The sequence below is a fragment of the Jaculus jaculus genome, chromosome 13 (assembly GCF_020740685.1).
Source record: "Jaculus jaculus isolate mJacJac1 chromosome 13, mJacJac1.mat.Y.cur, whole genome shotgun sequence".
NCBI lineage: Eukaryota > Metazoa > Chordata > Mammalia > Rodentia > Dipodidae > Jaculus > Jaculus jaculus.
The window spans coordinates 21,957,910-21,971,294 of record NC_059114.1 but is presented as its reverse complement, the minus strand read 5'-3'; the positions used below and the strand labels follow the sequence as shown (position 1 = coordinate 21,971,294).

Genomic DNA, 13,385 nt, shown 5'->3' with positions numbered 1-13,385 from the left:
CTGTCCTGTTGAGGCAAACTGTTTAGTATCAATAGAGCACCTCCTGCCTGACAAGCCCCGTCAGAAACAAGACCCTCAAGACCTCAGAAGAAGCATACAGATTAGCCACTTGCTCCACCAGTAGAGGTGACGTGTTGTGTTGTTGTTCAGTTTTGCCGTGCTGGAGAGCAGTGAGGTCAAATGCACGCTGAGAAAGTGCTGTGCCCCTCCACCGCCTCCTTAGCCCTGCAGCAGGGAAGACAAGATGCAGAAATGCTGCTAGACCCACCGTGGAAGGGGCCGGGCCGGGGCGCAGGGGCAGAGTGCTGGCCCAGCATGCACAAAGTCCTGATTTATGCAAACCTTTAGTCTCAGCATTTGGGAGGCAGAAGTAGGTGGATTGCCATGAGTTTGAGGCCACCCTGAGACTATAGTGAATTCTAGGTCAGTCTGAGCTAGAGTGAAATCTACTTTTAAAAACAAACAATATATGCATATGTATGTGTGTGTGTGTGTGTGTGTGTGTGTGTGTAAAAATATATATGACAATTTGATGTACAATACAAAGTAAGAAAGGTATTGAAAAGATAAACAAGGACTGGAGAGGTTACTGAGTGGGTACGGCAGTTGCCTGGGAAGCCTTAGGACCCAGACTCAGTTCCCCAGAACCCACGTACCCAGATGCACATGGTGGCACATGTGTTTGGTATTCGTGTGCACTGTCTAGAGGCCCTGGCTCCACCCATTCTCTCTCTTTCAAATATGTAAATAAATCAATAAATATTTATAATAATAATATTTGTCTACAAGCAGAGATGCAGAAGAGAGACAGATAGAATGGCACGCCAGAGTAAATAGGCATTGCAAATTAACTCTACATATGTGCCACTTTATACATCTGGCTTAGTTGGATACTGGGGAATCAAACCCAAGTCATTAGGCTTTTCAGGCAAGCACTGTTAGTCACTGAGTAACTCTCCAGCCCTTATTTTAGTATGTTTTTATTATTTTTTTATTTTTGAGATAGGATCTCACTCTGTAGTTCCAGGTTGGCCTCGATTTCACAGTGATTCTCCTACCTCTGCCTCCAGGTGCTGGCTATACAAAGTGACAATTTGTCTATATTCTGTTATACTGTTTGCTATATCCATGTATCCACCCATCCACGCCCTCATCCATCCACCCACCCATCCATTCACATTTGACTAGCAATAAGTGATCATTGGATGAACATTCACTCATTTAAGGACACTTATTGACTGGTTCTATTCCCCCGTAGTTTTTTTTTTTTTTTTTTTTTTTTGGTTTGGTTTTTGAGGTAGGGTCTCACTCTAGCTCAGACAGACCTGGAATTCACTATGTACTCTCAGGCTGTCCTTGAACTCATGGCCATCCTCCTACCTCTGCCTCCCAAATGCTGGGATTAAAAGCATGCACCACCATGCATGGTGTATTTCCCCAATTATATGATCACTTTACTTTCTAACATTCTGAAACCTGGATAGAGTATATACACAACCACCACTTTCATTATTTTAACTGTTTTTAGGAGACCAGGTCTCATGGCTTCAGATTCTCCATGTAGCTGAGGATGACCTTGAACTTCTGATCCTCCTGCCTCTACCTCCTGAGTGGTGGGATTATAGGCATGTGTCACCATACCTGGCTTATGTGGTGCTAGAACCAAGCTCAGGGCCTTCTGCATACCAGGCAAACGTTCTACCAACTGACGTGTATCCCCAGCCCCAATACCCATGTTTAGTTTCTAGAAATACTATGATTAAACAAAGAGATGGTTCCTTTTATAGGTGGTGACAGTTTCAGACTCTGAAGATAAGAGCTGTGCACAGCCCCTGCTAGGAGGCATGGAGACTGAGGTACATCAGACAGAGCTGCTGGTGACCTCCTGGAATCTCATAAGCTACTGCAGATTATATTTAAAAGACAACCACCGTTCTTTTTTAAATTTTGTTTTAAATTTTATTTGTATTTACTTAAGAGAGGGTGAGAAAGAGGCAGAGAGAGAGGGAGAGAGAATGGGTGTGGCAGGGCTTCCAGCCACTGCAATGAACTCCAGGCATATGCACCACCTTGTGCATCTTGCTTATGTGGGTCCTAGGGAATTGAACCTGGGTCCTGTGGCTTTGCAGGCCAGCACCTTTACCACTAAGCCATCTCTCCAGCTTCCCATCTTTCTTTTAAAAAATATTTTACTTATTTATGAGAGAGAGAGAGGGAAAGAATGGGCACAACAGGGCCTCATGCCACTGCAAATGAACCCCAGATGCATGCGCCACTTTGTGCATCTGGCTATATGTGAATACTGGGGAATCAAACCCTGGCCATCAGCCTTCGCAAGCAAGCTCCTTTAACAGCTGAGTCATCTCTGCAGCTCTAACTGGGATCTGTTGATGTTTCATTCTCCCCAGTCTCACTTGCTAGGTCCAGGTGTGTCACAGAAAGCCGCTGGCTTTGGTTGGGGGTTCATCTGGGGCTCAGGAGCTCGTTGCCCATTGGCACAGGCCTAGAGGCGGGAGAGCCCTGACTGGAAGGAGGAACAGAAAGGACCAAGATCACAGCCATTTTGGAGTGGAAGCCGGGGAGCCAGAGAGCATGCCCAGTGCGGGCTCCCTGCTCATGCCCATGGCAAAGCTGCCATTAGCAGGACGCTGAGCCCAGCACCTAGGTGCCAGCTCCAAGGATGGCTTGTTGATCATGTCCTACAGGGCAGCAGAAGCCCGAACACCACTCTCTGCACTGGCATATATGTTGCCATAATTACCTCTGGGCATAACCTTTTCTGGTTGTTTCCTGAGCTCAGCACTGCAGGCTCGAGGCTGCTACCGTTTGGGCTGGAGATGCCTGGCAAAGGCACCAGGGTCCTGCTGCAGAAAGGGTGCAATGAAGCCTGACGAGGTAGAGCACTCAAGAGGCAGAGGTGGGCTGTGAGTTCAAGGCCAGCCTGAGACTACACAGTGAATTCCAGGTCAGCCTGGGCTACAGCGAGACCCTACCATAAGGAGAAAGGAAGGAGGGAGGGAAGGAAGGGAAGGGAAGAAAGGTTGCTGTAGGTGTCCCAGAGCAATCAGAGACAAGCCCTGCATTGTCCCTACCTGTCCCTCCTCCCCTCACCAATCACTGGCCAGTCCAGGCCTCCCTCTACTACATCCAGGCCACATGGATCCACTATCAGGCCTGGAACTAACCAGAAATGAGACAGGCAGGGAGCAAAGGTCAGGGTGAAGCCAGCCCGTTTTGGTGACAAAAGATTAGGAGAGCTGGTTCTCATAGCCCAGAGCTGGTGAGATCAACCAGTGATCCCAAGTGATCAAAGGTCAGAGGTTATCAGCTGGCTGCTTTGTCAAAATTAACAAAATCCACCATGTTCACCTGGCTTTAAGTGGGCACTGGAACATTGAACCCTGCCCATCAGGCTTTGCAAGCAAGTGTCTTTAACCATTGAAGAATCTCTCGAGGCCCTGTTTTTGTTTTTTGTTTTGTTTTGTTTTGTTTTGAGGTAGGGTCTCACTATAGCCCAGGCTGACCTGGAATTCACTATGTAGTCTCAGGGTGGCCTCGAACTCACGGCGATCCTCCTACCTCTGCCTCCCAACTGCTGAGATTAAAGGTGTGAGCCACCATGCCCGGCTGTTTGTTTGTTTTTTGAGACAAGATCACCTCATGGAGCCCAAGTGGGTCTTATACTCACCATGTAGCCAAGGATGATTCTAAACTTCTGCTCCTCCTGCCTCCATCTCCCCAGTGCTGGGATTGTAGATGTAGATGATGGGACTGAACCTGGGCCTTCATGTATACTAGGCAAGCATTATGCATGCGGAGCTGCAGCTCATATCTCCCCCTCCTTCCCTGCATATGTGTGTGTGTGTATATATATAGATAGATAGATTTTTATTTATTTATTTATTTTTTGGTTTTTCAAGGTAGGGTCTCATTCTAGCCCAGGCTGACCTGGAGCTCAGTATGTAGTCTCAAGGTGGCTTCAAACTCACAGTGATCCTCCTACCTCTGCCTCCCGAGTGGTGGGATTAAAGGCGTACACCACCACGCCTGGCTCCATCTCTATTTTTAAGTTCTTCGCTTGCAGGGACTATTCAACAGTCCCTTATCAGGCTAGAGAAATGGCTTAGCGTTTAAGGCGTTTGCCTGTGAAGCCAAAGGACCCAGGTTTGATTCCCCAGTACCCATGTAAGCCAAGTGCACAAGGGGCACATGCATCTGGAATTAGTTTGCAGTGGCTAGAGGTCCTGGTGTACCCATTCTCTGTCTGTCTCTCTTCTCTCTCTCTCCTCCTGCTTGCAAATAAATAAATAGACTTTTTAAAGTCCCTTGTCTTTGTTTTGTAAAAAAGAAGTTTTTTATTTATTATAAAACAAAAGAGAGACAGAGGGAACGAGAATGGGCACACGAAGATCTCCAGCCACTGCAAAGCAAGCTCCAGTTTTTTTGAAGTAGGGTCTCACTCTAGCCCAGGCTGACCTGGAATTCACTATGTAGTCTCAGGGTGACCTCCAACTCAGTGATCCTCCTACCTCTGCCTCCTGAGTGCTGGGCCTAAAGGTGAGTGTCCCCACACCTGACTAAATAACACATTCTTATCTAGGAACCGGCCCATGCTGCCAGGAGAGGGAACATTCTGTGGGGAAATGATGACCACAGAGGAGACAGTGCCAGAGGAGCCAAATTCCTCAGGCTTGGACCCTAAAGGAGCTCCAGATGGAAAAGCTCCCCAAAGCTGGGTGAGGTGGTGCACACCTTTAATCCTAGCACTTGGGAGACAGAAGTAGAAGGAGCCCCTTGAGTTCGAGGCCACCCTGAGACTACATAGTGAATTCCAGGTCAGCCTGAGCTACAGTGAGACTCTACCTCGAAAAGGCAAAATAATTAAATAAAAACAAAGCCCCCCATAGCTAGCAGGGTTTTGCTTTACACAGGAGATACCCTTTGGAAGGCTTACTTTGTGCCTTTGGGCAGCTCTGTCCTGCCAGGGCAGTTCTGTCTCGCTGGTGCCACAGGTCTCCATAGCATCCTTCACTCATGTGGGCTTTGGAGTAGAATCTTCTGAACTTTCCTGTGTCCTGGAGTGAGTGTCTCCTGGAACTTAAGATGCAGCAGCTTGGGCTGGAGAGATGGCTTAGCAGTTAAGGTGCTTGCCTGTGAAGCCTAAGTACCCAGGTTCAGTTCTCCAGTACCCATGTAAAGCCAGATTCACAAGGTGGTGCATGTGTCTGGAGTTAGTTTGAGGCCCTGGTGTGCCCATTCTCATCTCTTTAAGGTCTCACCACCCAGCGCCACCATGTTGAGGACCAAGACTGCACATGGCTTTGAGAAGGGACCACCCAAATTCACCTCACAGTGAGTAACCGCGCCTGTGGGCACAGCCTGGTATCCTAGCTACTCAGGAGGCTGAGGCAGGAAGATGGTGAATTCAAGGTCAGTCAGGGCTACATGGTAAAACCCTGTCTAAACATAACAAAACACCACAGTGTGCCCTTGTGAAACAGCAAGTTCAAAAACGTGCCAAAAAAATCTCCCAGCAGCCCCACAAGGGAGGCACTTCATGTGGATTGAGAGATGGAGAAAAGAGCAGAGAAGGAAGGCGACAGACACTCCCAAAGCCACAGCTGTGTGGCAGACTGCGACTGGAGCTCAGGTCCATGTCCATCTGACTCGAGACACCTTTTTTGTTCATTTGTTTTTGTTTCCAGGTAAGGTTTCACTCTAGCCCAGGCTGACCTGGCATTCACTATGTAGTCTGAGGCCAGCCTTGAACTCCCAGTGATCCTCCTACCTCTGCCTCCCAAGTACTGGGATTAAAGGCGTGCACCACCATGGCAATGAAGTTCCACCTCCCCCCTCCAAGCATGTCCCATGACTGACATTACTGGTTCTGGAAAAGTCCATGTTGAACAACATGTACTTTAAAGTCTAGACCTTAGGCACCACACCTTCCTCCCCTGGCCAAGCCCATGTTTTGGTGTGGTAGAGAACATATGGCTTTCTACAAGTCGCGACTGAACAGCTGTGATCCTGAGAGTCTGCAGCCAGCCCGGACTGGCCCGGAGCTTTCTTTCTCTCCCTCCCTCCTTCTCTCTCTGGAGGTCTTGTGGGCAGGGGAGCCAGGAGAGGCTGGGGAGGCAGGGAGTGGAGGGAGAGACATGGGGAGCAGGTGGCTGTCAGGCTGTGCCCCCTTTCCCAGGCAGGGGTTGGCTTTTTGTCACCTGTACTAACCAGCTGTGGCTGCCCAGGGTCCGGGGCACCTGGTCCTCTGCCCCACCGGGGAGACCATTCACACAGCTGAGGTGTCTCTGGAGCTCAAGAGCTTGTGGTAGCTGCAGCCACACTGTTGGGCATGGTCACGGGCCAGGAGGCTTAGGTGCACACCCGCAGGGTCCACACACCTACCCATGTGGTCATTGCTCACGCTGCCCCATAGACAGCGGCTCTGTAGAGGTGTCCTTGGCATCCCTGTCCAAAGCTGAATCCTGCCTGCCACCCTATGGGAAGACGCTCGCCCTGAGCAGACAGGGAGATGAGGCACAAAGGATGCCAGTCTCGGGGCTGCAGAGAATATAAAGTTCATCTCTGGTCCCCAGACTCAGGCGGCAACTCCTGCCTGGCTGTTCTTGGCCTTCTAGAAGGTCAGCGGGGGCGTGGAGTGCACCCAGCAGCTGCAGTCAGGAACCTGGCTGAACAGTGTGCCCATGGCCCTGGCACTGTCTGACCTTTGGGTTTTACTCTCTGTGGGAAGTGTGCTAATTACTCCCTTTACTCGCAAGTCTCACATAGCTGCTGCTTGGATTTTACGGAGTGCTTTGGGGTGGCCATTTCTGCTGTCTTCTAGAGACCATGGTGGACCTGCCTCTTCCCCAACTCCAGGTTGCGGTGGTCTTGCTGGGGAAGCTTACGTTCTCTGTGGCAGATGACTTGGAGCAGCAAATGCTGATTGGTTCCAGCCCCATACCCTCCAAGGTGCTACAAGGAATGGTCCCATTTGGCAAAGGGGAAGACTGAGGTTCGGAGGGGAACACAGCACCCCTGCTCCCACATGTGTGGAGTCACAGCTTCCACCTCCCCAACAGCCAGCAGAAAGAAGGTTCCTCTCAACCACCCTACTGCCTAGAAGGTTCGGATGGCTCCCTGTGAAAGTGAACAGTCAAGGAGCCTCAAGGTGGAAGGGTTTTAAGCTTGGGCTGCTATGAACTTGGAATCTGACTGGTGACCTCGGGCATTTTGGGGGGAGGGTCTCAATTGTCTGCAGGACGGCATCTGGGAGCTAAGGACAGTCAGCAGATGGTAAACGGAATGGCCTTGGCATGCTTTGTGTCCTCCTGTTCCCACGCACTTCTTCCCCAGGTCCCAAGACTTTCCCCAAAGGGTGGCCTCCGATGTCTCACACCACACCCACTGTGGGAACTGCGGATCTTCAATTACTTATTACATGTCCCGAGCCCCAAAGGTCTCTGCCTGTGTAGGGAGCAGGAGGCAGGACACAGAGAAAGGAATGGCTTCCAAGGAAAATGGGGTGGGGGTTCTGTCTCCCCAAAGCTATCATATGGTGGGTAGCAAGGAGTTGTCTTGTCCAACTGTCCTCCACACCCCACTTTATTTTTTTTTTATTTTTAAATTATTTATTTATTTATTTGAGAGCGACAGACACAGAGAGAAAGACAGATACAGGGAGAGAGAGAGAATGGGCGCGCCAGGGCTTCCAGCCTCTGCTAACGAACTCCAGACACGTGCGCCCCCTTGTGCATCTGGCTAACGTGGGACCTGGGGAAAAGAGCCTCGAACTGGTTTCCTTAGGCTTCACAGGCAAGCGCTTAACCGCTAAGCCATCTCTCTAGCCCCCACTTTATTTTTTTAACCACTTTTAAAATTTAGTTTTATTTACTTGAGAAAGGCAGAGAGAAAGAGAGAATGAGCATACCAGGGCCTCCAGGCCATGCAAATGTTAACTCCAGACGCCTTGTGCAGATCTGGCTTGCTTGGGTCCTAGGTAATCAAACACTTGACTTTGCAGCCAAGTGCCTTAGCCGCTAAGCCGTCTCTCCAGCCCTCGCACCCCACTTTGTAAATGAGGCGGCCCAGGAGACATGAGCGGGTACCTGCTGAGGAATGAATGTGAGAAGCTGGGCAGTACACCCAAGTCCAAGACCGGCATTCGGAGGTCACACGTCTGCGGGCGGGCCTCGCGGTGCCCTGGGCGTGGTCCACGTCTAGCACACTGACTTTGCTCCTGAGGCCATGGATGTGGGGGACGAAAGCCACCATCCCACCTGGAAGCGAACATGGGCAGGAGTCCTGCACACAGTGGGCACTACCCCAGCGCCCACTTCCAGGCGGGAGGGAGGCTTTGGCCCCCCAAGAAGCATAGGGAAACAGGTTCAGAACTCTGGGTCTGGGCCGGAGGAGCCGGGCACTCACGCTTCCCCGGGCAGGAAGGTGGGCCCAGCTGGGCAGCGGACGCCCGAGCTTGTCAGCCGACCTTCGTCCCCTCCCCCGGGTGGGACTGGAGCGGAGCCGGGCCCCCTGTGGTTCGGGGGAAGCGGCCCGCGGGGTCCCCTGCGGCCGGCCCCGGCCCTGCGGGCTCTTCATTAAACTCAGAGGGAGAGCCGAGTTCCGGGCTCTCGGCGGCTGGTGGGGACCCCCCAACCTGACCTCCTCCACGGTGACTGCGCGTGCTTCCACCGAGGTCCTGCCTGCCCACCCATTACGACCCCCGGGGGCTCCCAGGGTCCTAAGATGGCTGGGATGGCCTCCCCTCTGATCCTTGACACGGCTCCAGGGGGCACCCCTCGTGGGATCTACCCTCTGCACGTGGTTTAAGCTCTGCCCACCAGAGCCTGGACCACGTCCAGGGGCGGAGTCTATTTTTCGGCCTTGCCCTTGGCTGCAAAGGCTAACGGCTGAGTTCGACTCCCCACTACCATCCCCAGTATCACAGTATCCCAGTAAAGCCAGCTGCACAATGGCATTTGCAGCAGTTGGAGGCCCTGGTGTTCCCACTCTGTCCTTGCAAATAAATATTTAAAACAAACGAAAAGGATAAGAAAAGGGCACAGGGTGCCTGAAGTGGGAAAAAAAAACGACACGTTGTGTTCTCTAGGCTGAAGACAGCACCCCAGCTCCACAGGCAGTAGGTATGGCACACATTGGTGGCAGTGTCTGGCTCATTTTAGACCTCCAAGAAGTTTCTTCCAATGTGGACCCAGCTCTTACACGCAGCACCCATACGTGTCTTTGGAATGGGCTGATACAAACTTCCCAGTCCTGCTCTGCCAGTGTCTCTCTGGACCAATGGTAAGGCCACTACAGATGACCCTGTGTCAACCCAATGAATCCCACTTTGATGACCACCTTCTCTGCCAAGGCATTTCCTAGTGAGCTTGGGCCCTGTGTGGCTGTGGAGCAGGGCACTCACTGTGGCCAGCCCAGCATCCGGCATGCAGGGATGCTTGTCAGATGTGGCTGTCTTTGTCACGTTCTTTCTGACCTTCTTGATGTCCCTGCACTCTTTGCTGCTCTCCTGGGCATGGTGGCACCCGCCCTTAATCCCAGCACTCAGGACGCAAAGGTAGGAGGATTGATGTGAGTTGCTGGCCATCCTGAGACTGCATAGTGAATTCTAGTCCATATGGGCTAGAGTGAGACTACCTCAAAACAAGACTAAAATGGAGTCCACACTTCTCTCGGAGACAAAGTCTAGCTGGCCTTGAACACCTAGCTATCCACCTGCCTAGGCCCCCTCCATCTGCTGGGACTCCACGTGTGTGCCGTGACACCTGAAGACTTCTCTTGGGGGTAAAGGTCTTTTACTCCTGGAGGAAGCAGTGTAGTTGGGGGGTGGTTGGCTTCCTCCAGGCCCAACATCCAAGGCTGTCCTCCAATCTGGGTGCTGGTGGCACTTGGCTGGCAGACACAGCTTCCTCTTGGAGCGGGAGGAGGCACACTAGATGGACGGTCCACTTTCAGCTCTGCCCACCAACTCCCTTGCATGCCTGGGCTCCATTCTCTGAGGACCTAAAGACCAATCAAGCAGCACTTGCTGTGGCCCAGTTCCTGTGACCACCCACACATGCGGCACAGCAGCCGCGTGCCCCGTGTCCTCAGGCACATGGGTTTGGCTAGCTAGGCCACCTTGCGCACTGGACAGCAATGAGGATAGTCACAGGGGACACAACCCTGTCCTGCTCTGCCAATTCTTGGGGGTGCAGCCCTACACCAGCTCATCCAGAAGCTGGTGAGGTTTAAGGAAAACTAAGACAAAGGGCTGCAGAGAGGAGAGGTGAGGAGTGCGGGAACCCACCTGGGCCAGGTGTCATGCTGAAATCGACCCACATTAAAATCTCACCAGCCAGCACCTCGGCTCAACTCCCTACTACCCATGTAAGCCAGATGCGCAAGGGGGTGCACGCGTCTGGAGTTTGTTTGCAGTGGCTGGAGGCCCTGGCGCACCCATTCTCTATCTGCCTCTTTCTCTCGCAAATAAATAAAGGATGGGGTCGGCCCCAGGGAACACGCCTGCCACAGAACAGCAGGCATGTGGCCGGAGCTTGCTGTTGATTTAGCTCAGGAGTTGAGCTAGACCAGGCAACATAGGAGGTTCTCAAAAATAAATGTAGAAAAACAAGTTATTTGCAAATCAGTTCTTTCCTCATGAATTGAATGCTATAAATCCCCCCCCGCCAAACAAAAGGACCAAGGAGGCACCTGGTGCCCCAACAGCACAGGAGCCAGTGGGAAAAATCGCCTGTGGTGTGGGTGAGTCTGTCACTAGGAAACAAGACTTCACACTGCTGAGCAACAAAAGAAAGATGCCTACCAATCCCCGGTGATCCTGAGACACACAAAGACAGAACCCCAGGAGCCTGTGTTCTATTTCCCCGGGATGTCCCAAAGGGTTAAAGTAATTTTTCATTAAAATTTAAGTTTCAGCGGCCTCTCTCTCCCCCTTACTGGTCCTTTGAACATTTTGACTGGCAACCACTTCATATTTGTCTCTGCTGAACAAGCTGAATTAGATGTTGAGACAGAGCTTGTTTCTGTTCAGCAACGCCTGCACGCCTGGCTCCAGCTGATCGTGTCCCAGACACCCCGAGAGCGAGCGCCCTGGCTGTGGCCTGAGGGAAGAGGGCTGGGCCCGTTCAGGGAGGCAGCAGAGAGGGGACCCAGGCAGGGGGCTGCTGGAGACTGCTGCCCCACTTGTGTGTCTAGAAGTCTGGCAGACCCTGATGCCCAGCCAGCAAGCCCTGCCCTTGTGTAAAATGCGGAATGACCAGGTTTCTGTCCTGCCAACCCCCATATGGGTGCACAGTACATGTCTGGAACACAGGGGATGCCCCACAGGTGCCCGAGGATCGACTGAATGAATGAGGGTCCTATCTGGCTCTGCAGTGGGGGTGGCTATCTTGAAGTGCCTGCCCCTTACCAAGAGGTGACAAAATGCTGACAGAGCCACAGTGCTGGAGTTGGAACCTGAGCTCCCGCCTCATGGCCTCCACCCTCCCCTGTGAGGCTGCCAGCCAGGCAATGCCAGCTCCTTCCCTCAACTCCAGGCTGAGGCAGGGCCTGTACTCCATGTGGAAAGCATGGTGAATGATCTGGGGACAGAAGCACTAGGGTGTCCCTTCTCAACCACCAGGACCCGTTCTGGGCTGCAGCTCTGTGAGGAATCCCAGGGGGTGATGATGTCACGCACACAGGCTCCCTCCCACTGAGGCCCTGCCTCTGCACATGGGCGCTGCAGGCCTGCTCCACCCTCCTGGGCTGGGCTCCCTAGGCAGAGCCCTGAACCCCTCTATTCTGCTTCTTGTTTGCAGGCCACCCACAATCTCCTATTTATCCTTTCAAACATCCTTCAGATCTGGGTGTGGGGGGTGCACACCTGTGATCCCAGCCTTGGGGGACCGGACAAAGGACTGGGTGTGGATGGGATCCAACTGTGGCTTCTGAGGATGACCTGGCCAGGGGACATCCCTCTCAGTGGAGGGTGATTTGAATGGAGACCAGTGTGACTGAGATGAAGATCTCCACAGAGACGAGGAGAAGCAAACAGGGACCTAGAAGAGCGCTGTAGGCCCGGGGTGGGGGCAGACCCCCAGAAGGACACAATGCACTCAGGGCTGGTGGCAGGGCCACAGGGCAGGACTGTGGAACCAGGGTGGGGCTGGTGGCTCATTCCAGAGCCCAGGGAAGGCCTAGCAAGGTTTTGTCCATACTCAGCCTGAGAGCTGAGTCTACCATGGGTGTGACATGAAGGCGGGTCTGGGGGACCAGCTGGGGCAGGAGGGACGTGCTCTCTGGCATCGTCACTCCCACTAGCCAGTTCTGGCTGGGAGCTGGTGGCTCCCCTTTCTGCTGCTCACTGTGGGCCCTTCACGCTGGTGACCTTGGGTGGCCCCACAGCCCCTCTGTGATGAAGCCACTGCTCACTGTTTCGTCAAGCTGGGGGCCCAGGACTTGGAGAAGCCGCCCTCCGGAGCTCCCGAGAGCTCGCACAGGCCGGAGTCCAGGCAAGGGCTTGCTGCTCGCACTGAGCTGCCGCGGGGCGGGCTCTGCTCTGGAGCCTCCAGTCACACTGTGCCATCCTAGTGCAGTGGCTGATGCCCGCTGCCCAGCCCCCCACGGGAGGCCTGGGCTCTGGGAAGGAGCCACCACTCTCGGCCTTGTCCTTCATCGTATAACCCGGGTCACTTGCGGCCAGGTGAGAGCCTTCTCCACCCACAGGAAGTGGCCCTCGATGCTGGTACTCTGGCTTGGGGTCAGGCCATTCTGAAAACCAGGGCCTGGTCCCCACGAAAAAAACCACAGGCCAAGTTTCCTGAATAAAGTCAGAAGCCTCTTGGACCCTTGCTCGGATCCCTGCCCAGCACCCCCAAATCCAGCACCACAGAGCAGCTGAGCGGGGAGGAGCATCTTGACTTGGGCTGGCTGGTTAAGCTCCAGGGGGCTGGCCGAGGCAGGCACGAGTCACCCTGGCTCCGAGGACAGACCACGTGGGGCAAGAAGACAGCACCGTGGGGTCTGCAGTCACACTGGAAGCAGCAGTGCTGGGACCAAATCGCAGGTGGCTGAAGGGCCTTGGCTCCTTGCTCCTTAGTATCCTGCTCCCTCTGGCTGGTGGTGCAGGGTGGTTATGGGAGGCTTCGATATAGTCATAGGGCCTCCACCTGGCAATGGAGGGTGGCACACACTGGTGACAGCAGAGTCCAGCGGTGAGCCTGGTACCAAGGCCTGGAGTATGATGTCACAGGAGCCACTGGAAGGCCCCTGGGTAACTAAGCTGAGGCTCAGGGTCCTGAGCCATGCACTGTCTCCAGGCCAGAAGCAATGAGGGGTCTTGCGCTGCTGCCCTGCAGGGAGGTAAAGGTTGGGAAACAGAACTA

General features: G+C 53.2%; 1 protein-coding gene across 1 annotated transcript in view; it reads right to left on the bottom strand.

Moving 5' to 3' along the window:
* Positions 1-10,631: 10,631 nt before the first annotated feature.
* The window catches only part of LOC123454115 (probable RNA-binding protein 19), a 53,067-nt gene continuing 50,313 nt past the window's right edge, over positions 10,632-13,385 (bottom strand). Inside the window, exon 25 of the mRNA XM_045132254.1 lies at positions 10,632-13,352. The gene's annotated coding sequence lies outside the window, so the exon portion shown is untranslated. The remainder of the gene's footprint in view (positions 13,353-13,385) is intronic.